The 25,953-nt window shown below is 40.4% G+C and overlaps 1 protein-coding gene across 1 annotated transcript in view; it reads right to left on the reverse strand.

The window, feature by feature from the left end:
* The window catches only part of LOC128699783 (cytochrome b5 reductase 4), a 323,046-nt gene that overhangs the window by 39,479 nt on the left and 257,614 nt on the right, over window positions 1-25,953 (reverse strand). The window lies entirely within an intron of this gene.

Raw genomic sequence — 25,953 nt, forward strand, 5'->3', positions numbered from 1 at the left:
TGTCATATTAGTTGCATCTGTGTTCTTTTAACATTTTGTGGGTAACTCTACCATAATTACAAAAATACATGTTGCCGACCACGTCTTTACTTGGTCAATGTTTTACCAACATTAATGATGTTGGACAGAGGCAGTGTGGTGGTGTCCTCCACAAATTACTGTCAATCAATTTTTTCAGAACATCTACCAAATTCAAATTCAAGTTTATATCTACATGATACATTGTTTATACAGGAATGGATGACACTTGAATGCACACAGAAAGTCCATAGTTATGCAGAGCATTTCAGGAAAGATTAAGATTGACTTAAAACTACAAGGGCAATAAACATTACATGTATGTTTTTAGGGGCACTAAATATATACAAATAATAATGGATAAATGAGTATATAATGAATGTATACATAAGAATATTAACCATTTCAGGGTCGAGACCCTTGATCCTTAACTCACTCTCAGGGTTGAAAAGTATTTGAAAAAAAAAATTATTTTTCTTACAAAAATCTTAAGAATATTTTTCTAAGTGTTATAGAACAAAAAAAAACTTTTTATGATCAATACTTACCGAAATATAGAGGCGTGAAGTTTACAGAAAGTGAGCCGCTTATGACAACATCGCTGACTGCCGGTCACTCGGTAACATTATACAGTGGACCCCCGGTTAACGATATTTTTTCACTCCAGAAGTATGTTCAGGTGCCAGTACTGACCGAATTTGTTCCCATAAGGAATATTGTGAAGTAGATTAGTCCATTTCAGACCCCCAAACATACACGTACAAACGCACTTACATAATTGGTCGCATTCGGAGGTAATCGTTATGCGGGGGTCCACTGTATTTACTATTCCACTTTTTTTTATTTTTTAATATTTTATTTTTTCAAGTAACTTATATGGCCTGTGAGACCAATACAATGCATACTGTATATATATTCACTCGTATGCTACACAACAGCCGCACAAACATTGACAGGTGAACATTTTCACCCATATGCAAGAGTATATAATAATAATAATAATAATAATGATAATAATAATAATAATAATAATAATAATAATAATAATAATAATAATAACAATAAGTTTCCTTGAAGCACGGTGTAAGATGAGTGTCACTCTACGGTCTCGCTCAACATTCGCGAGGGTTAGGGGATCAAGATCCTTGCGAATGTTTGGTGCCCCAATATATTGTAGGGAAATATAATACAATACTGCTTCCTTAACTCGTTGAACCATGAACAATCATAAAATACATGAAAATGTCGTAAATTTTACTAAATACATACATGTTATGGTTTAAGAACATGTATGCTATTAAATACCACTGCCTCCACCAATGCCTCCACCACTTCCTCAACCACTGCGAGTCCCTACTACCCTCCCTCCGACCCCAGCAACTGGCAGCCAGCCCTCCCACCACTGTGTGGTGTTTTGTTTGCTCATTATTTGCTATTAAACCCATTCATGACTGCATATTGGAATGGCTATTCAGACAGGTATTGGACGGTGGCATCATGTGTTTACTCTTGAACACAGCAAAGAATCAAACATTTCTGCTACTGCTAATAATAACAATAGCAATAATAATAATAATAATAATAATAATAATAATAATAATAATAATAATAATAATAATAATAATAATAATAATAATAATAAATACGATAGAATTGAAGAAGTAAATTGTACAAAAATACGAGGGAGTGGTTGATACATGGTCGGTGTGGCTTTGTTTATGCTGGAGTGAGCATTAGTCTCCGTGCTCTTCCAAACATTTCACAATAATTCATTGTGTTTGGTGCTTGTAGATTGAGTGTGACTGGAGTGGTAGAGGCAGTGGTTGAGGAAGTGGTTGAGGTAGTGGTTGAAGCAGCGGGTGAGGCAGTGGGTGAGACAGCAGTTGAGGCAGTGGTAGAGGCAGTGGTCTTGAGGCAGTGGTTGAGGTAGTGGTTGAGGCAGTGGTTGAGGCAATGGTCGAGGCAGTGGTAGAGGCAGTGGTTGAGGAAGTGGTTGAGGCAGTGGTTGAGGCAGTGGTTGAGGCAGTGGGAGAGGCAGTGGGTGAGGCAGTGGGTGAGGCAGCAGTTGAGGCAGTGGTAGAGGCAGCAGTTGAGGCAGCAGTTGAGGCAGTGGTTGAGGCAGTGGTAGAGGCAGTGGTTGAGGAAGTGGTTGAGGCAATGGTTGAGGCAGTGGTAGAGGCAGTGGTTGAGGAAGTGGTTGAGGCAGTGGTTGAGGCAGTGGTTGAGGCAGTGGGAGAGGCAGTGGGTGAGGCAGTGGGTGAGGCAGCAGTTGAGGCAGTGGTAGAGGCAGCAGTTGAGGCAGCAGTTGAGGCAGTGGTTGAGGCAGCGGTTGAGGCAGCAGTTGAGTCAGCAGTTGAGGCAGCGGTTGAGGCAGTGGTAGAGGCAGTGGTTGAGGCAGCGGTTGAGGCAGTGGTAGAGGCAGCAGTTGAGGCAGTAGTTGAGGCAGCAGTTGAGGCAGTGGTATTTAATAACATATATGTTATAAATAATAATAGTAAATGTTATTATTAATAACGTATTATTATTAATAACACATATGCTATTCAATACCACTGCCTCACCCACTGCCTCAACTGCTGCCTTAACCACTGCCTCAACCACTGCCTCAACCACTGCCTCAACCACTTCCTCGCCCACTGCCTCACCCACTGCCTCAACCACTGCCTCACCCACTGCCTCACCCACTGCCTCATGCACTGCCTCACCCACTGCCTCAACCACTGCCTCAACCACTACTCCACCCACTGCCTCAACCACTGCCTCATCCACTGCCTCACCCACTGCCTCACCCACTGCCTCAACCACTGCCTCAACCACTGCCTCACCCACTGCCTCACCCACTGCCTCACCCACTGCCTCACCCACTGCCTCAACCACTGCCTCACCCACTGCCTCAACTGCTGCCTCAACCACTGCCTCAACCGCTGCCTCAACCACTGCCTCAACCACTGCCCCACCCACTGCCTCACCCACTGCCTCACCCACTGCCTCACCCACTGCCTCAACCACTGCCTCAACCACTGCCTCACCCACTGCCTCAACTGCTGTCTCACAAACTGCCTCACCCACTGCCTCAACTGCTGCCTCAACCACTGCCTCAACCACTGCCTCACCCACTGCCTCACCCACTGCCTCACCCACTGCCTCAACCACTGCCTCAACCACTGCCTCACCCACTGCCTCAACCATTGTCTCACCCACTGCCTCACCCACTGCCTCAACCGCTGCCTCAACCACTGCCTCAACCACTGCCTCAATCACTTCCTCAACCACTTCCTCAACCACTACCTCAACCACTTCCTCAACCACTGCCTCTACCACTCCAGTCGCACTCAATCTACAAGCACCAAACACAATGAATTATTGTGAAATGTTTGGAAGAGCAGGGAGACTAATGCTCACTCCAGCATAAACAAAGCCACACTGACCATGTATCAACCACTCAATCATATTTTTGTACAATTTCCTTCTTCAATTCTATCGTATTTATTATTATTATTTTTATTATTATTATTATTATTATTATTATTATTATTATTATTATTATTACTATTATTGCTATTGTTATTATTAGCAGTAGCAGAAATGTTTGATTCTTTGCTGTGTTCAAGAGTAAACACATGATGTCACCATCCAATACCTGTCTGAATAGCCATTCCAATACAGTAGGGCCCCACTTATACGGCTGGTTAGATTCCAGGCTACCGCCGTAAAGCGGAAACTGCCGTAAAGTGGAACACCCTTTTTTTCCACTTACAAATGCATGCAAACACTAGATAACAAGTTTACACTAACATATATTAAGTTAGCAATAGAACCAGGCATCAAAAAACAATAAAAAAGTACAATACACACATAGTGCACTCATTACTTACCTTAACCCTTTCAGGGTCCGTCCCGTAGATCTACGGCTGGTCGGTGAGTGTCCAAACCGTAGATCTACGCCAAAATTCTAGCGCCGTCAAATTTAGCGCGAAAGCGCTCATAGGCCTACATATGAGAGAATGGGTCTGCGCGGTGGGTGTGCGCCGTAAACAAAAAATCTAGGCGCCTGCATAGCATTGTGGGAACGCCGGCTCAGTCACCCTTGTTCACCATGTCTCGTCGCAAGTCAGCTCTGACTCCCCGGAAAATTGGGACTCTCCTCTTCCTGTCTGATAGTTCTGACACTGATGGAAGTGGAAATGAAGACGAATTCTATGGCTTTGATGAGTTAGTGACCGAAAATAATGACCAGGATATCGATAATAGTGCAGAAAACCCCGACGATCCTCGACCTTCTACCTCTGGTGTGGGCACTCGTGACTCACGGTCGGTTGTTCCTAAACGTAAGAGAAAACTAATATTTTCCCGTGGCCTGGCCTCTGACTTCAGTAATGACGATGATTCTGACGTGGATTGTGATTTTATTGCGCTCGACGATCATTCGAGTAGTGATAGTGAGGAAACATATTCACCAGTGAAGCGTCGGTATGTGCGCCGCCGCATGCGCTCGGGTAGTGTACCCTATGCTATGCCCAGGGGACGGAGTACATCCCGTAGTACATCCCGGAGTACATCCCATGGCCCTACACCCGTTTTAGGTAGTGATAGTGAGGATGATGTGGCTACACTTGGCATGGATGGGCCACAGACATCAGTGGATGGTGTTAGTGGGGCTGGTGGTGGTAGTGGCACCACCATGCGTGACTCGCTGTGCCACACGGGAACCCACGCTGCTGACTCGTCAGTTCAAGGACAAAGCGGAGCGTCACCCACCAGCCCGCCACAACCACCCGTACAACCAGCCTATGATGTCCAGTATCCACCAGCAAACCGTATCTGGGATTGGCAGCAAAATCCCAATTTTGTTCCCAGCCCTCACCACTTTGATGACTCGCAAAGTGGAATTCTACCTACCTGTCCCCTTGGAACCACGGCCAATGAACTGGAATTCTTTGAATTATTCTTTGACCAGCCATTGATGGAAACTATTGTCAGGGAAAGTAATAAGTATTTTCAGTACACCATGGCAAATACGATCTTATCACCACAGTCAAGACTACACAGGTGGAAAGAGACGACTGTTGCAGAAATGTATTTGCTTTTTGCAACAATAATGCTTATGCCTCACGTCTATAAGCATAATATAAAAGCATACTGGTCCACAGATCGGCTAATTTGTACCCCATCCTTCAGTGAAATAATACCAGTGAACAGGTTTATCTTACTCTTACGTATGTTGCACTTCTCTGACAAAACCAGGCCTGACAGAAGTGACAGGTTATACAAGATTAGAAAGGTTTTCATGTATCTCAAACAAAAGTTCAGGATATACTTTTATCCATTCAAGAATCTTGTAATTGACGAGTCTTTGATTTTGTTCAAAGGTAGACTGTCATTCAAGCAGTATATACCGAGCAAGAGGAACCGCTTTGGTATAAAATTGTTTGTACTCTGTGATTGTGACAGTGGCCTGGTGTTGGATATTGTTGTATACACGGGTAGTAAAACATTGAAAGATACCAAGATGTTATTGGGTATATCAGGTGACGTAGTGAGAAACATGATGGCACCTTATCTTGGTAAGGGCCATACATTATATACCGATAACTGGTACACAAGCCCATTACTCAGTGATTTCATGCGAGTGAACAAGACAGATGTGTGTGGCACAGTGCGTTCTAATCGTAAACATATGCCCAGGCTCAACGCAGGTGTTCGTGGTGATGACGTGCAGGTGTTTACTGCCAATGACATCATGGCATTACGGTGGCATGACAAACGAGATGTCACATTGTTGACAACCATTCACCGTAATGAAATGCAAGACAGTGGCAAAGTTGATTGAGTGACTAATGAACGTATTCGAAAACCAGTGACAGTGATTGATTATACACAAAACATGCACTTGGTTGACAAGTGTGACATGCAGATTGGTTTTGTTGACTGTGTTCGTAAGAGTTACAAGTGGTACATGAAACTTTTCTTCCATCTCATGGACATTTCAATGCTGAATGCATATAATATGTACCAAATAAAGACTGGTAACAGACCACCGTATGGTGAATTTTGTTTGTCTGTTGTCAGACAACTCATAATGAAGTACCAGGTAACAACACCTGCAATACAACATGGTCCTCGAATTCATCACAATACACCCAAGCGTTTGAGAAGAGAAGGTGATCATTTCATAATACAGCTTCCTTCAACTCAAAAGAAATTTGCTCAGAAGAGATGCATTGTCTGTGCACAAACAAAACGACGGCAACAAAGACGCAAAGACACTCGGTTTATGTGTGAGGAATGTAAGGTGCCTCTGTGCATGGTGCCTTGTTTCAAGGAGTTCCACAAGCTCCAGCAGTTCTAAAACCATGTCCAGTGATTGTAAATATGTAAATATATGATAGAACATTAGTATTATACAATATTTGTGCATGTTTATTGTAATAAACAACAGTGGTAAACAATAATATGATAATAACTTTAGTGCGGTTATTGTGTTCAATACAGTGAGTTTATATATATAAATTATATACAGTATTGGTCTCTCAGGCCCCAAATGTTAGTAGGAATAGAAAAAAATTGGAAAAGAAAAGAAAAAACAACTAAAACAACAAAATAATATAATACGCGTATGTGGAATTCGTCGATGTTGCCGCCACCACATCATTTTCTACAAACTTCTTGGCACTGTATCTCGGTAAGTACTGATCAGATTCTAATTTTTTTTGTTTTATTACCTTCACAAAAATATGCTCTTTAATTCTGTAAGAAAAAATAATTTTTTTTTTTTTCAAAATTTCTTGGACACTGGTGCGTGACTTCAGATTTTGGCCTTGGACCCTGAAAGGGTTAAAATATTTATAGTCTTAACCCTTTGACTGTTTTCCACGTATAAATACGTCTTACGAGCCAATGTTTCTGACGTATATATACTCAATAATTCTAGCGGCTTCAAATCAAGTGGGAGAAAGCTGGTAGGCCCACATGTGAGAGAATGGGTCTGTGTGGTCAGTGTGCACCACATAAAAAAAATCCTGCAGCACACATTGCGTAATGAGAAAAAAAAAACTCTGATCGTTTTTTTGGAATAAAACGCCGACCTTGAGGTGTATTTTCGTATAGTATTTATCGTTGTATTCGCATTTTCATGCTCTTAGGTGATAAAATGGAAAACATATTACAGAAATAGAGATGATTTTCATTACTTTGACGATGAAAACTACCTTGAAACTGAGCTCAAAGTAGCGGAAATGTTCAATTTTTACCAATGTTCAGGAGTAAATAAATCACACCACACGTCCAATACACGTCAACTGGGGAGTCTAATATTCTTTCACTAATGCACTGATATTATTTATACCATTTTTACAATAATGCAGTAGTCTGCATAACAGTAAATTTGGTATTTTTTTGTATGAATAAAAAAACAAAATAGAAAGCAATAATAATATAAGAGGGGCCTAGAGATGTGACTAATGAACAGAGCATATGTTATTTTAGTGCCACGAAAGTCTACCTTGTTTATTCCGGACCCTATTTTGAAATTGGCATCTTTTTTAGTTTGCGTGAAATTGGCCAAATTGCCAATTTCTGACCACCATATTGGGTAGTCCAAATTAGTAAATGGGAGGTTTCTTGTACTCAGCTGATAGATAAAATGGAGCTCTAAAGAAATAGCTATGAGTTTGGTCAACTGGAACAATGGAATTGGCTGAAAATAGGGCCCAAAGTCGGCGAAATCGCCGATACGCATATGTCGCCGAGACAACTAACTTCGCGGGAGCATAATTCCATGAGTTTTCGACGAAATTTCGAACTTTTGGTGTCATTACCATCGGGAAAAGATTCTCTATCATTTCATAAGAAAAAATAATTTTTTTTTTTTTCAAAAATTGAGCGACATAGAATGACAGTTTCAGAGAGGGGCCTGAAACAGTCAAAGGGTTAATCTAGGGTGAGACAAGTAGTATTTATTGTAAGAAATCAAGTGTGGTATGTATGGTAGTCAGCCAGGCTACCATACAAGGCCACCCCACCCACACATACAATTCTATGATATTTAACCCTTTGACTGTCGAAGGGCCCAATCCTGAAGTGTCTCCTGGTGTCGCAAAATATTCGAAAAAAAAAAATTATTTTTTCTTATGAAAATGTTAAGATTATTTTTCTGATTGTTTTAGTCCCCAAAAAGAAATTTTCCCATCAGTACTTACCGAGATATAGAGGCATGAAGTTTGCAGAAAATGAGCCGCGTATGGCAACAACGGCGACTGCCGCTCACCCGGTAAACTTTAGTTTACTTGTATTTGAAGGTTTGTTGTTTTTTTCACTATTTTATTTTTTCACATAACTTATGTGGTCTGTGAGACCAAAGTAAGGTGCAATGTACATATATACACTCGTTGTATACAACACAATAAGCACACAAACATAATTATCAATATATTGTTTACAAAACTTGTTTACAAAAACAAACAATACAAAAAATTGTTTATTACTATTGCTCTATAATATATATACCAATATACAGTCACTGAACATACTCCTAGAAGTTCTGCAGCTTGTGGAACTCTGTGAAACATGTTGTCATACACAATGGTGTTTTACACTCTCACACATAAAACATGGTGTCATACACAGTGGTGTTTTACACTCTTACACATAAAACATGGTGTCATACACAGTGGTGTTTTACACTCCTCACACATAAAACATGGTGTCCTACACAGTGGTGTTTTACACTCTCACACATAAAACATGGTGTCATACACAGTGGTGTTTTACACTCCTCACACATAAAACATGGTGTCATACACAGTGATGTTTTACACTCCTCACACATAAAACATGGTGTCATACACAGTGGTGTTTTACACTCCTCACACATAAAACATGGTGTCATACACAGTGGTGTTTTACACTCCTCAAACATAAAACATGGTGTCATACACAGTGGTGTTTTACACTCCTCAAACATAAAACATGGTGTCATACACAATGGTGTTTTACACTCTCACACACAAAATCAGTGTGTGTGCATTTTTGTTGAAGTTTTTTTTTATGTGCAAAGACAAAACACCTCGTCTGAGCAGTTTTCTTCAAAGTATTAGCAGGCAGTTGTGTTATGTAGTTATCCTAGGTAAATGGTCGTGTGTCATCATTCCTTCCTAATTTCCTTCATTCCTTTCCTACCTGGAGGGCATTCCACCTCTCTTTCTACATTCCTTCATCTGTCCTTCATTACTTTTTTCCTTCCTTTCATCTCGTCCTTCCTTCATTCCTGCCTTCCCTTCTTGCTTCTGGTTTCTATAATATATATACACATATATAGTCACTAGATACTTTCATAAAACTCCTATTATCACCCTTCAGCAAGCTTGTCTTGTGTGCGAGTGTGTGGCTTATAATTGTTTTGAGTCAGGAGTCGGCAGCTGTCAAAATGACATATTGTCTCATTAGTCACTCCCCCTACTGCCTGTCAAAACAATGGGGTCGGATGCTGCTTCCCCCTCCATTCTATCTAATTATCTTTCCCCCTCATTCTATCTCTTTCAATCTGTCTCTCTTTCTCTCTCTCTGTCTATCTCTGTCTCACAGGTACACATAAATACAACTATACATAGTGTAAATTACCTAGGATAACCCAAAAAATCCAGACAAAGTGCTATACTCTGCTTGAAGATGTGAGTAAACGTGATGATGACAGTCTTGTGGCTCTCTCTGAGACAGAGCTAGACGGATAGACAGGGTGTTTGGCAGACAGACAAATAGACAGACAGACAAATGTTTGTTCATCGTCATCTTCTTCTCCTCCTCCTCCTCCTCCTCCTCCTCCTCCTCCTCCTCCTTCTCCTCCTCCTCCTCCTCCTCCTCCTCCTCCTCCTCCTCCTTCTCCTTCTCCTCCTTCTCCTCCTCCTCCTCCTTCTTCTCCTTCTCCTCCTCCTGGCTCTTGACAGATGGACAGCTGCCCCCCTCCCTCCACCCTCGTTTACGCTCATCAAAGGTCAGCTCTTATCAGATGTTATCTCCCCTTATCTTGTCACTGTCATGGGGTGAACTGTTTTCATGCCTCAAGGGAACATATTATTACATATTATTATTATTAGGTATTAGATATTCTTCTTCTTCTTCTTCTTCTTCTTCTTCTTCTTCTTCTTCCTCCTCCTTCCACCTTCCTCCTCCTCCCTCCTTCCTTCCTCCTCCTCCCTCCTCCTTCCTCCCTCCCTCCTTCCTCCTCCTCCCTCCCACCTCCTCCCTCCTCCCTCCTTCTTCCTCCTCCCTCCTTCCTCCTCCTCCCTCCTTCCTCCTCCTCCCTCCTTCCTTCCTCTTCCTCCTTCCTTCCTCCTCCTCTTCTTCCTCCTCCTCTTCTTCCTCCTCCTCTTCTTCCTCCTCCTCTTCTTCCTCCTCCTCTTCCTCCTCTTCCTCCTCCTCCTCCTCCTCCTCCACCTCCTCCATTGCTTTTGGTCTCAAACTCCTCGAAATCATGAAATTGATCTTCATTGACACTTCCATCTGTGTTAGAGCATCACTTGGGAAGAGAAGAGTCCCAGATTTGCAGGGAAGTCACATATTTCTTACCGCTAGACATGCTGAAAAAGGACGACTGAAATGGTATTCCCACAATGCACCACTGGCTCCCCGATTTTTTTTATATGGTGCACACTGACCATGGAGACCCATTCTCTCACATGTGGGCCTACCAGCTTTCTCCTGTTTGATTTGAAGCCGCTAGAATTTATGTGTATAGATACGTCAAAACATGGTATCTCCTATGACGTACATATAAGACCACGACAGTCAAAGGGTTAAGCATCCCAGAGCGATAAAATGTATATACAGTTCACTCATTACTTACCTTAAAATATAGGGTGAGATGAGTAGTATTTATTGTAAAAAATCAAGTGTGGTATGTATGGTAGTCAGCCGGGCTACCATACCAGGCCAACCCACCTACACATAATATTCTATTACATTTAAGCATCCCAGAGCGATAAAATGTATATACAGTTCACTCATTACTTACCTTAAAATATTTGTAGTCTTAATGTAGGGTCAGGAGTAAGTAAATGAGATAAAACGAATAAATGAGAGAGAGAAAGAATGAGTGCATGAGAGAGGACAGGCGCAGAGTTATGTAAACAAACCAGGCGAAGGTAAGTTTTGTAAATGAAGTGTACACGTCTGGTTTGTGTACAAGTTGCATTGTGTACAGGTTGTCTCTACATTGATAAGGTAGAATAAATAAAGAAGAGCACTCCCATTCTCATGTAACATCGTTTTGAGAAGAAATGATGCTCTGAGTGAAGGCAATGGAAATAAGTCACTCTGACTTTTTTGGGTTATCCTAGGTTCTCTACACATATGTTGTTACGTATGATAATCTACGTAACTGTATTTGTGTATACCTGAATAAACTTACATACATACGAAAGGAATAATTTTCTACAGTTACCCCCAGTAACACATTTTCTCTTATGTTAGATTAGAGAAAATGTTATTCTTGGCATCACTTGTACAAGTTATCTGGCTACCACATCTCATATTTATGTTTATTTATTCTATTGTAGGGTGTATTTATCATCTTTTTATGTTATGTATCGTGTTTATTATATAATTTTGAAAAAAATATCATGGATGGATTAATGAAAATGTGTATATTAACGTAATATACAACATTTAATGAGACTCGGTGATTATTATTATTATTATTATTATTAGCATTTGTAATATGGCATCACTTGTGCAAGTCGTCTGCTACCACATCTCATATTTATGTTTATTTATTCTATTGTGGGGTGTATTTATCATCTTTTTATGTTATGTATCGTGTTTATTATATAATTTTGAAAAAATATCATAGATGGATTAATGAAAATGTGTATTTAACGTGATATACGACATTTAAATGAGACTCAATGATTATTATTATCATTACTAATATGATGTCTGGAGGCATAAGACACTCTTACTGATTTTAATGTGTACCTGCATGCCAGCACAGTATGTAAGTTTATTTAAGTACAGGTATACATAAGCATAATTATCAGAGTATTCATAAAATATGAACATTAAAATGGTATAAAATACCGACAGGTTGTTAGGTAAGACACATACGCAACAGTTAGGTATCTTTATTTCGAAACGTTTCGCCTACACAGTAGGCTTCTTCAGTCGAGTACAGAAAAGTTGATAGAAGCAGAAGAGACTTGAAGACGATGTAATCAGTCCATCACCCTTAAAGTTTTGAGGTGGTCAGTCCCTCAGTCTGGAGAAGAGCATTGTTCCGAAGTCAGAATTCGGAACAATGCTCTTCTCCAGACTGAGGGACTGACCACCTCAAAACTTTAAGGGTGATGGACTGATTACATCGTCTTCAAGTCTCTTCTGCTTCTATCAACTTTTCTGTACTCGACTGAAGAAGCCTACTGTGTAGGCGAAACGTTTCGAAATAAAGATACCTAACTGTTGCATATGTGTCTTACATAAAATATGAAATAACTTTTAAAAACATTTGAAATTTTGGAGTTTCCAGACAAAATGGAGAGACTTAGTGCTTACTGAGCTCACGAAGAATGTAAACAAACAAGGTGGGGCGCGGTGACCGTATTAGAAAGTCAGGTGGGGGGAGCCGTATAGCGAGTTTTGGTCATAATTTGAAATGACCGTATTAGCGGAATGCCATAAAGTGAAACGCCGTAAAGCGGGGCCCTGCTGTATGCAGTCTTGAATGGGTTTACATTATTTATACTGTAGTTTAATAGCAAATAATGAACAAACAAAACACCATACAGTGGTGGGAGGGCTGGCTGCCAGTTGCTGGGGTCGGAGGGAGGGTAGTAGGGACTCGCAGGTGGTAGGAAATTTAACCCTTTCAGGGTCCGTCCCGTAGATCTACGACTTTACGTTCAGGGTCCAAACCGTAGATCTACGCCAAAATTCTAGCGGCGTCAAATTTAGCGCGAGAAGGCTGGTAGGCCTACGTCTGAGAGAATGGGTCTGGGTGGTCAGTGTGCACACTATAGAAAAAATCTGGACTCCAGCATGGCATTGTGGAAACGCTGGCAAAGTAGCTTTGTTCATCATGCCAGGCGGCAAGGAAGATCTCACTCCCCACTCACTCTCCGGGCGAATTCTGACTCTCCTCTTCACAACTTACAGTTCTAAAGCTGATGGAAGTGGAGCTGAAGAGGAATTCTATGGTTTTGAACCATATGGTACCATTGTACCATATGGTACAATGGTGCTGTGGAAAATACTGTATATATTTTCCAGAAATTCAGTATTTATATGTAAATAGATGGCCATACTGTATTTAATAATATTTATGTCATAGAAAACGGAAAGCCTGCATCTGTGCAGACGAGTCTCGCCATCTTGGTTTTGAATTGGATACAACGTTGATATAATGGGAGGAATTTTTCATGCTCTGGAGGCTGAAATTGGGTTGACACCTCTCAAATAGGAGGCGAAATTGTTGGATGTGCATTCCTGCATAACTTGAGATATCAGACGACTGGACAAGACAGTTCCAGGAACCTCAGATAAGCTCTAGATTTGTGTATAATTCTGGCCAGCATTATTTTCATAAATTTAGTTAGTGAGGTTTTTCTGAGTATGATACAACTTAATATCCAGTCAAATTGGTGAGTGATATTAAGATATATTTTCCTTCTGTTATGTATATGTGTATTTATATATAATCATTTTTTAATTTAATATACAGTCCACAAATTTATATACTTACCAGAATACAGTGGACCCCCGGTTAACGATATTTTTTCACTCCAGAAGTATGTTCAGGTGCCAGTACTGACCGAATTTGTTCCCATAAGAAATATTGTGAAGCAGATTAGTCCATTTCAGACCCCCAAACATACACGTACAAACGCACTTACATAAATACACTTACATAATTGGTCGCATTCGGAGGTAATCGTTATGTGGGGGTCCACTGTATCTGGTGATGTATAATTCATTTAATTAATAGGTCCAGAGCAACTTGTGGATATGACAGTGGTAGGTATCGAAGGGGAACATTTTTGCGACCTAGGTGTCCCAAATTCCTACTTGTCTAACTGATAAATAATAATTATCTATGCTCATTTATTGTTATGTACATAATTATACATACAGATAAATGCAATTTTCCACATGTGCCATGTCATACAATGGTATCATATGGTACAATGTGCCATATGGTACATTGTACCATATGGTACATTATATCATATGGTACATTGTACCATATAGTACAGGGTACAGGGACTCTAATGGAAATAAAACTCTGATTTTTTTTTGGGTTATCCTAGGTTCTCCAAACATATGCTGCTAAGTATGATATTCTATGCAACTTTATTTGTGTATACCTAAATAAACTTACTTACGATGCCACATGCACTTGAGTAAGTTTATTCAGGTGTACACAAATACAGTTACATAGATTATCATACATAGCAGCATATGTATAAAAATCCTAGGGTAACCCAAAAAAGTCAGGGTGACTTATTTCCATAGGGATCCCTGTATCTGTACCATATGGTGTCCTGTACCTGGAGATTACCTGGAGAGAGTTCCGGGGGTCAATGCCCCCGCGGCCCGGTCTGTGACCAGGCCTCCTTAGGTCAGTGTCCCAGGATGCGACCCACACCAGTCGACTAACACCCAGGTACCCATTTTACTGATGGGGAACATAGACAACAGGTGGAAAGAAAAACGTCCAATGTTTCTACTCTGGCTGGGAATCGAACCCAGGCCCTCGCCGTGTGAAGCGAGAGCGTTAAACACCAGGCCACCAGAGCCCATATGGTACCCTGTACCATATTGTACCCTGCACCATATGGTACCCTGCACCATATGGTACCATGTACCATATGGTACTCTGCACCATATGGTACCCTGCACCATATGGTACCCTGTACCATATGGTACCCTGTACCATATGGTACCCTGCACCATATGGTACCCTGCACCATATGTTATCCTGTACCATATGTTATCCTGTACTGTATGGTACCCTATACTATATAGTACAATGTATCATATGGTACCCTGTAACATATGATATCGTGTACCATATGGCCAACAGGATGTGTTGGTGGCAGCAGGCACCAGGCAAGACTGAGTGGCGACGCAAGCTAGCTACTGACTCCGCAGTTTCCAAGACAAAGGGCTCTGTCATCCACCTCAAGTAACGTGTCTAGTTCCTGTACACTTGTAAATATATAATAGAACATTACTAATATACAACATTTTTGCATATTTTTGTTGTAAACAATTATTGTAAACAAAACAAAGATGAAAATATTAGTGTGTTTAATGTGCTGAATACAACAGTACCATATAGTATCATATGGTACAATGAACCATATGGTATCATTGTACTGTATGGTACAATGTACCATATGGTACCATTGCACCATATGGCACCATTGCACCATAAGGTACCATTGCACCATATGGTACCATTGTATCATATGATACCATTGTACCAAATGGTGCCATTGTATCATATTCTACCATATGGTACAACTGTATCATATGGTACCATTGTACCATATGGTACAATTGTACCATATGGTACTGTTGTATTCAACACAATAACCGCACTAATATTTTCATAATTTTGTTTACAATAAACTTGTAAACAAGTTTTGTAAGCAATATAATGATAAACAAATTAGTGCAGTTGTTGTGTTGAATACAATGAGTGTACACTTATACAATATACATTATATTGGTCTCACAGGCCATAAATGTTACTAGAAAAAGAAAAAAATTAGAAAAGAAAAGAAAAAAGTATAAAAAACGTAAAATAAATACAATGCAATTTTGCGGAAGTCACTGATGTTGCCACCACCGGGTCATTTTGGGTCAACTTCCGTCGCTGTATCTCGGTAAGTACTGATCAGAAATTTTTTGTTTTTGTTTTATTGCTTTCACAAAAATATTATCTTGAATTCTGTAAGAAAAATATTTTTTTTTTTTCAAAATTTCTTGGACACTGGAGCACCACTTCAGAGTTTGGCCTTGGACCCTGAAAGGGTTAAATATGATTTGGCGGCTGGGAATTTGGCAATTGGGAATTCGCGAATGTGTGAAGCCCGCGAAAGTTGAAAATGCGAATGTTGAGGGAGACCTGTACTGCTGATAGTGCAGCAGTGGTGACATTTGATGAGCGTGCACTGCCTTAGTTTTATTTGTTTTTACTGTTAACATAAACATGTCTGTCTGTCTAGCTCTCTGTTTATTTCTGTCTCTGCTTATCTGTCTGCTGATGTGATGACAATGCAGTCATCACATCTGATTCCTAAACAAGTGAAAATACGTATTACTTGCCAGTCATGCTTACTATGCATTATGTCTACAAGCACAGTATAGCACTTTGTCTGGGTTTTTGGGATTATTCTAGGTAACTTACACTATGTATAATTGTATTTATGTGTACCTTTGAGACAAAGACAGAGATAGACAGAAACAGAGATAAACAGAGACAGATATAGATACAAACAGATAGACAGAGATAGAGACAGCCAAAGTCAATCAGCCAGCCAGCCAACCGCCAGCCAGCCATGTTGTTTACACAAACCCACACTGTCTTTCCCACCACAGATGCTCCCTTCCCTACTATCCACACTGTCTTCCCCACATGCAAATAAGTCACTTTGTCTGACTTTTTTGGGGTTATCCTAGGTAATCTACACATATGCAGCTACGTTGTTTACACAAACCCACACAGCCTTCCCCATCAACCACACTGTCTTCCCCACCACAGATGTTCCCTTCCCCTCTACCCATGCAACCACCCACATGCAAATAAGTCACTTCGTCTGACTTTTTTGGTGGAAGGTTGATAATCATCTGGGTATTCAGCACTATTTCTGGTATCCTGGTCATTACTTTCTGTCACAAACCCCTAAAAACCATTAGGCTCATCTTCACTAACACTTCAATCTGTGTTAGAACTGTCACTTGGGAAGGAAGAGTCCCAATTTGCCGAAGAGTGATGTATTCCTTACCGCTTGGCTTGGTAACCAAGGTGCACTGAATTACCACTCCCACAATGCAATGCGGGTGCCCCAATTTTTTTCCTACTGTGCACACTGACCATGCAGACCCATTCTCTCACATGCAGGCCTACCAGCTTATACCCACTAGATCTGAAGGCCCTAGAATTTTGGCGTATAAATATGGGACCAACACTGGCTCTCAAGCTGAACATGTATGGGACCAACCTTGAAAGGGTTAAATATATCACTGTAAATGACTATAAGAAAAATTATCAGGATTATAGTTTTGTAAATCTCCATGAGGAAGTGGAACAGAATTCTTCCTCCGTAAGCCATGCATGTCGTAAGAGGCGACTAAAATGCCAGGAGCAACGGGCTAGTAACTCCATCTTCTGTATACATTACTAAAGTTAAAAAAGAGAAACTGTTGTTTTTCTTTTTTGGGCCACCCTACCTCAGTGGGACACGGCCAGTTTGTTGAAAAAAGAAAGAAGTTTTGTAAGTTTATAGGTGCAATTTTTTACATTAAATGACATTCAATTCAAGAACTTGAATTCTCAAAGCAGTGACTATTTACAGTAATACTTTCATATAGTACAGTGGACCCTCGCATAACGATGGCATCACAAACGTTAAATCCGCCTAGCGATACATTTTAATGCAAAAATTTTGCCTCACCTAGCGCTAAAAAACTCTCTCAACGTGATTCGTCCGAGACGCGTCCACGTGCGGCCTGAGCCAGCCTCACTTTTTCCATGGGTGGCAGTGTTTACAAGCCAGCCTCCGCGGTCACATCCAAGCATACAATCGAAACATTTCATATTATCACAGCGTTTTTAGTGATTTCACCTGCAAAATAAGTGACCATGGGCCCCAAGAAAGCTTCTAGTGGCAACCCTGTGGTAAAAATGGTGAGAAATACTATTGTACCACAGTCAGCTGCTGCTGCACCACCGTCAGCTGTTGATGGACCAGTCAGCTGTTGCTGCACCACAGATGCTGCTGCACCACAGTCAGCTGCTGCTGCACCTCGGTCAGCTGTTGCTGCACTACAGTCAGCTGCTCCTGCACCACAGCTGCTGCTGCACCATGGTCAGCTGTTGCTGCACCACAGTCAGCTGTTGCTGTTGCTGCACCACCATCAGCTGTATTACTCGAAGATGTGGAGAGTGTGTTGTTGGTATGGCTTAACATGAAACAATTACCGAGAAACGATTAACCCCAGAGGGTTAGCCACCCAGGATAACCCAAGAAAGTCAGTGCATCATCGAGGACTGTCTAACTTATTTCCATTGGGGTCTTTAATCTTGTCCCCCAGGATGCGACCCACAACAGTTGACTAACACCCAGGTGAACAGGAAAAAATGCCTGGAACTAGTGCTCATATTGGTGAGGTTAGTGGGGAGGATGTGAAAGAGTTGGAGAAGGAGGACAATGACAAACTAACCACTGATGAGCTGCTAGATCATCTTCAAAAGCAAGAGGCCAGACCTGAGGAAACTGCTTCAGAGGAGGGGAGAGAGAAATTGAAGAAGTTGCCTACTTCAAAGATTAAGGAAATGTGTGCAATGTGGCTTGAAGTGCAAACCTTTTTTGATGAAAATCACCCTAACACAGCTATTGCAAGCTGTGCTGGTGACTATTACACTAACAATGTTGTGAACCACTTTAGGAAAGTCATAAAGGAACGAGAGGTACAGGCCTCTATGGACAGATATATTGTGCAACAGAGGTCCAGTGACTCTCAAGCTGGTCCTAGTGGCATTAAAAGAAGAAGGGAAGTAACCCTGGAAAAGGACTTGCTACCCCAAGTCCTAATGGAAGGGGATTGCCCTTCTAAACACTAAGACCATCCACACTCTCCCCTCCTCCCATCTCATCAATCATCACCAGATCTTCAATAAAGGTAAGTGTCATGTAATGGTGCATGTCTTCTTCAGTTTGTGTGTATTAAAATTAATATTTCATGTGGTAAAAAATTTTTTGTTTCATTTGGGTGTCTTGCACAGATTAATTTGATTTCCATTATTTCTTATGGGGAAAATTAATTCGCCTAACGATAATTTCGCCTAACACTGAGCTCTCAGGAACGGATTAATATCGTTAGGTGAGGGTCCACTGTACTGTACTAATTTCTAAAAATATATTTCATCAGAAAAATAACTAAATCAGAGGAAATGGGTGTTGCTGAATTTGAGAGTCAAGAGAAGGTACATGTTTACAATGATATGAAATAAATGAATGACAATGTTTATTTCTTTGCAAAGCTTACAATGTGTGATTTACATATCACAAAATATTAATTACAAAAAAAGCCAGCCATGCCTAGGCATTTTGGGCAGACTAGTCCTATTTCTTACTGACTACTCTACATTGACACAGGTTATGGAACAGTACATTTTAATGTTCATTAACCCTTAAACGGTCCAAACGTATATATATGTTCACGCGCGTAGCGCCCCAAATGTATATATACGTTTGCTTTGTCATTCATTCAACATTGCCATGATAAGCCTGAGTCACCTAGACATGAGAGAATGGGTGTGTGCACTCACTGTGTGCCATATTAAAATAATTGGGGATGCCTGGGTACCATATGCTCTTTTTTCCTTTCAAAAAAAAATTTTTTTTTCCTCAAAAAATTTGGGGCTCTATGCGAGTGAACATATATATATATGTTTGGACCATTTAAGGGTTAATGAATAGTGATATAAAAGTTAGATAATTAAAATGTTTTTCATTAATAAGACTAATAATAATGAGGTAGTTCACAACATATAGTATTACAATTAGTAAATTTAATAATGAGAATGGTTCTATCTCAGCATGATAAATTGTTTCCATAAGAGCTTCTATATTGGGAGAGTATTCCAGACAAACTTAGGAATAACTTAAGATTAATTAGGCAATAACTATTAGGAATTTTATGTTTACAATCATTTGGGTGAGTTTAAATGTAAAATAGGGAGAATTACAGATAATGAGAGTAAGTCTATTTTGTTTCGGATGTGTTCATGATACAGAATATAGCATGTATGGTTTTCACATAGTTAGCTGATGATGGGTGTGTTAGGGAGATAAGGTGTTTTTTAACACTGGTTTTGAAAATGCTGGTTGAGTCTGCGGTTCTAGAGATTTCGCGCAGAGAGTTCCAGATTTTAGGCCCTTTTATGAACACTGAGTTTTTGAAGAGATTTAACCAGACACAAGGAATGTCATAGAGATTTTTGTGTCAGTTATTATGTCTATGGGTCCTGTTACAACTATCAAGAAAGTGTTTTAGCTCAGAATTAATACTAGAATTTATGGTTCTGTAAATGTAGGTTGCACATAGTAGGTGTGAATGTTTTGTACAGTGAGTACGTTTAGGTCTTTGAAGAGTAGGGGGGGTGTTGTCTAGCACTGGACTGGGTGGTAATTCTTACTGCAGCTTTTTGTTGGTTATTATTGGCTTTAGGTGGGTTGCTGCTGTTGATCCCCACCCACAAATTGCATAGGTGAGGTAGAAATAGATGCATGAATAGTACAGTGTAAGTAGGGCTGATTGTGGTACATAATAACATATCTTTGAGAGGATCCCAACTGTTTTGGATCCTTTTTTTGTTATGTGTTGGATATGGGTGTTGAATTTCAGGTTGCTGTCAAGGTGCAGACCCAGAAATTTGCCCTCACTATGTTTAGTAATAAGAGTGTTGTCAATCCTATGTTCAGATGGGCATCACCAGTTCTGTTCCTAACATAATGTAGAAGGTTTTGTCAGTATTAAGTGTAAGTGTATTGGCAGTCATCCAGGTCGATGTTTTTACTAGCTCTTCTTTAACAATAGTGTTGAGTGAGGCAAGATTAGGGTGGGAGATGACACAAGTCATGTCATCAGCAAGAAGAATAGGTCTAAGTCATTGTGATATGTTTGGAAGATTTTTGATGCATAAGAGGAAGAGCAAGGGGCCAAGCACACTTGCCTGTGGTACTCCAGTATCCAATGGTCTTGCTGGTGAGGTTGTGTCCTTAATAGAGACATATTGATGTCTGTTAGTAAGGTAGGATTTGAGATATGTAAGTACATGGCCTCTTATACTATAATGGTCAAGTTTGTGGAGTAGGATGCTGTGGTCTACTGTATCAAAAGCTTTTCTTAGGTCGATAAAGAGTCCTAGAGAATATTAATTTTTTCAAGTGTTGTGTAAAGCAGGTCTAGCATAATTACAATTGCGTTGTTAGTGCTTCTGTTTTTCCTGAAGCCAAATTGGCAGAGGTTGAGGATATTTTGCACTGTTATAAAGGAGTATAATCTCTTGTGCATGAGTTTCTCGAAGATTTTGAACAGCAATGGTAAGTCTGATATTGGCCTGTAGTTGTTTACATCTGTGGGGTCACCACCTTTGTGTATTAGTGTGACCCTTGCTAACTTGAGTAGTGTCTGGAAAGTGCTGGTTTCTAGTGATTCGTTAAAGAGTAATGAAACAGTGGGTGCAAGAATATGAACTACTCATTTGTACAATAATGGTGAGACTTGAGCTAGATTTCCTTATTTATTTTAAGCTGCAGGATTTTTTTTATACTGTGCACACTGACCACATAGACCCATTCTTTCATATGTAGGCCTACCAGCTTTCTCTTGCTAGATTTGAAGGCGCTAGAATTTAGGCATTCTAGTACGTCAATAACCCTGGTGCGTAAGCCATACTAGTATGTCAGAAACCCTGAAAGGGTTAATAAGGAATCATTCAGGACCCTGTACACTGTGTATGTTAGGCCCATACTGGAGTATGCAGCACCAGTTTGGAACCCACACCTAGCCAAGCACGTAAGGAAACTAGAGAAAGTGCAGAGGTTTGCAACAAGGCTAGTCCCGGAGCTAAGGGGTATGCCCTACGAGGAGAGGTTAAGGGAATCGACCTGATGACACTGGAAGACAAGAGAGATAGGGGGGATATGATAATGACATATAAAATACTTAGAGGAATCGACAAGGTGGACAGAGACAAAATGTTCCAGAGATGGGAAACAGCAACAAGGGGTCACAGTTGGAAGCTGAAGACTCAGATGAATCACAGGGATGTTAGGAAGTATTTCTTCAGCCACAGAGTTGTTAGGAAGTGGAATAGTCTGGGAAATGATGTAGTGGAGGCAGGATCCATACATAGCTTTAAGAAGAGATATGATAAAGCTCATGGAGCAGGAAGAGTGACCCAGTAGAGGCCAGTGAAGAGGTGGGGCCAGGAGCTGTGACTCGACCCCTTCAACCACAACTAGGTGAGTACACACACACACACACACACACACACACACACACACACACACACACATGCATGCGCGCACACGCATACACACGTGTACACACACATGCATACACACACATGCATACACACACACACACACATGTGGTAATGCTTTATTTACAGAGAGCAAAGTCAGGGTATTTTTCCAGAATGGTCTGTAATATACCAATGTGGATAAAATACTTTGACGTTTCTTGAACATTTCTGAGTGAGTTATCTCCGAATTTATTAATTTTATCGCGCTCCAGTACATAATGACGCAAGGTGTGACAATGGTCCATTTGGCAAAGTTTACATTTCGTTTGGTCTACATCTGGTGGTGATTTAACCTGCCAAAGATACTTATAACCCAGCCGGAGCCGGGCGGTAGTGACATCCAAGAGTCCGATTATTTTGTTGGATACACCACAGACATATGGCTCCTCCTGCATAATAGAATGATTTGTTAAATAGAGTTGCAATAACTGGTGACAACACTGCAATCAAATCTCTGTCCCAGGTTTTCGCTTGGCCGACTTCATGGGACTGAAAAATTACCTGGGTGAGCTAAATTGGGATGTCCTAACTATGGGTCAGGTAGGTGATCTTGGATGCCAATATGATGTTTTTCAGAGCATAGTTCTAGCTGCCCAGACAACTTTTGTTCCAAGTAGGGAAATTAGATCTAACGAAAATTATCCCAAATGGATGAACAATTGTTGCAACCCCTGAATGGGTCACAATGTATATTATGTATATGTATATAATGTATATTACTTTTTCATATAATTTTATATTGATTATATTTGCGATAATAGCTAAATCGTAAATATATTGCTTTATATTATTATTTGACTTAGTTACTTTTGTTAGGTAGGATGTAACATTCATATATTATGTGCTCATAGTTCAAGTCTTGATTGTCTAACTACTGTAATTATCGCTTGTGGCTCGTTACTCTGCCAGCTTCTCGTTGTTGCTGGGCAGCAACTGTCCACGGAGCTATCACGTGATCAAGGGGTGGGGGGTGTTCACACCTCGCCTGAAGTATTCAGTCTGGTCTAGACTCGCTTGGTGGTTGGACGTATTCCAGACAAGAAGCGCCTAAATCTCCCTTATTGGCCCTTGTTAGAAGATCGTCTCTGTCTTATTATTGTTGTTGGTTCTGTAGAACTCTGTTCACAGAACACTGTCTAGACTTAGTGATTTTCAACGTTGTACTAAGGTTGTGTGTCGCTTAGACATTCTGAGCAACTCAGGTCCTGAGCTGTATCTTCTGACCTAATTTGTACTGGTATCTGTGTACTGTCACAGTCGGGGATTTTCTTATGCTGAACTTAGATTCAGTAGTATGGGAGTTTGGTAACTTTTGTGGAGGATTTACTGATGGTCCCTACTTAGTGTCGTTATATTACCTCCCTTGTTCCTGATTCTGTGTCGCAGTTGCTTGTTATATTGCTATTGGACTTAATGTTCTTTTTATTGTTCAAGCAGACTGTTCTGATTGCCAGTTGGTCAAGAAGTTAGTTTATTTGAGGACTTTGTCAGTCACTGGTTTAAGTCTAGTCGAGTCGTGAGACATAGCGAACTACTTAGAGCACTTACACACAAACTTATTTGTATATTGTATTATTAAATGTTAATGTACCAGACGGTACTTAAGACATAAATATGTGATATGTGCTTTCAGCACAATAATACTGTACACGAGAGAAGTGATTATTCTTATTTTGTTGATATTGATTTAATTGAATTTGATATATGCCTAGACAACTTAATTATTAATAAATTTATTAAATTTTAATTTCTCTAGTTAGTAGCCTACCAGTTGTAATCCTGAAGAACTATTAATTCTTACTGAATTCTAATGAATAATTGGACAAGGATACTGACTAATTGTTACGAAAACCCAGTAACAGGCTAGATGCTAGAAGGGCAGTCCTTTCTAGCATTCACTGGAGATCTCTAAGCTTTTTAGAAATCGCGCTTTTTGTAACAAATGGGGGCCTGTCCGGGATGCTCTTGATCCAAGGTGTTGGAGAAATTGTCCAGTTGGACCATAGTTACTCAAAAACTTTGAGTACTTTCCTAATCTGAAGACTTTGAGTTTAGTCTTGTACAACATACTAAGTGGATGTATGTACTTGCCTGAGTCTCTTGATCCAAGAAGATAGAAATACTGTTTATGAGTTCTAGCTCTAAGACAACCAACACTAACATTCCTATTAGGATTATAGTTTCCCATAATCACTCTCTCGTAGTACACTTATTTTCGTGATGTATGTCAAAGTGAAACAGTTAACTGATACTCTGACTTTGTCTGAGTTGAGTACATTAAAACTTCAGACGTGTTGGCGAGTAGCCAAATATCTCGGTGTGATGTATATCAGAAATTATACCGGAGAAACTGTCAGAGCATTAATTAAAGATATTTTGTTTCCTGCTAATGTAGAGATGTCTGATTATGATTCAGATGCAGAAAGCCTAGTGTCACAATTAGGAAGTATGACTCTATTTGATGACGTAGAAGAAAGAGCAACTAAGGCAGAAGCGTCTGAGCCTAATGAAATTTTGTTCTCACTCATGCCTTCCCGCCTCACTGACACAATAGTACAGAGTATAGCTGGTAGTATGACTCAGCCTCATACTAGTACCATGTATGCTATGCCTGTATCTACTTATCCTAGACCAGATCTAGACTCTCTAGGGATGGCTGGACAAGGTGCCCGACCTAAGGACCGTCCAGACTCATTCGTTAGATTCCTTACTCCTCCATTACCTACTGGTCCTATCTCTCAGGAACAGTTTGAGAGGTTGGAATGCCTCATTATGTTGCAGACCACACAAATAGAGGCACAGAGGAAACTGAACGAAGAAGATTTCCAGAGAGAAAATGTTCGTCTTGGAAGACAGCAGACTGATAGATCACAGGACACATTTAATGTGCAGAAAGCTGCATCCATGGTTCCTAAGTTTTTTGAAAGTGACTTAGACACCTATTTTGATGTGTTTGAGAACCTGGCACGTGCTATGAACTGGCCACGTAAGCACTGGGCTACCTTGTTGCACACAGCTTTGACAGGAAGAGCTCAAACTTGTACTGCTGCTTTACCATTTGCCAAGTACATTAGTTATGATGCTGTCAAGCAAACTATTCTAGAGACATATAACTTGTTACCTGTAAGTTATCAATGTGCATTTCGTACGTTACAACGACGACAAGACCAAACTTGTGTAGAGTTTGCTCATGAGAAAAAAGTTGCATTTGAGAGATGGTCTAGAGCTGCTAAATGTAATAACTACAACAGCCTTGTTCAGTTGTTACTTCACGAAGAGTTTAACTGTATGTATGCGGACATACAAGAATATCTGATCGATCATACTACCTCGGATATTCTGGAAACTGCAGCATTAGCAGACAATTACGAGATTTCTCACAAACTTGTACGTACTAAAACACAGAGAAACAAGGTAACTAAAAGTTGTCCTAGAAGTTGGCAACCTAAATCAGCTGCTCATTGTCGGCCTGATGTACCTGATACTGTAACTTCTCGTACCTTTACCAGGAAAACACATAATCCTGAATCTGTCTCTGTGGCTAGACAGAAGTCTGATATCAAAAAGAAGAAAGTAAAATGTACCTATTGTAACAGAAAAGGACATGCTAGAGTATATTGCTATAA

This window comes from Cherax quadricarinatus, chromosome 81 (genome assembly GCF_038502225.1).
Source record: "Cherax quadricarinatus isolate ZL_2023a chromosome 81, ASM3850222v1, whole genome shotgun sequence".
Lineage (NCBI taxonomy): Eukaryota > Metazoa > Arthropoda > Malacostraca > Decapoda > Parastacidae > Cherax > Cherax quadricarinatus.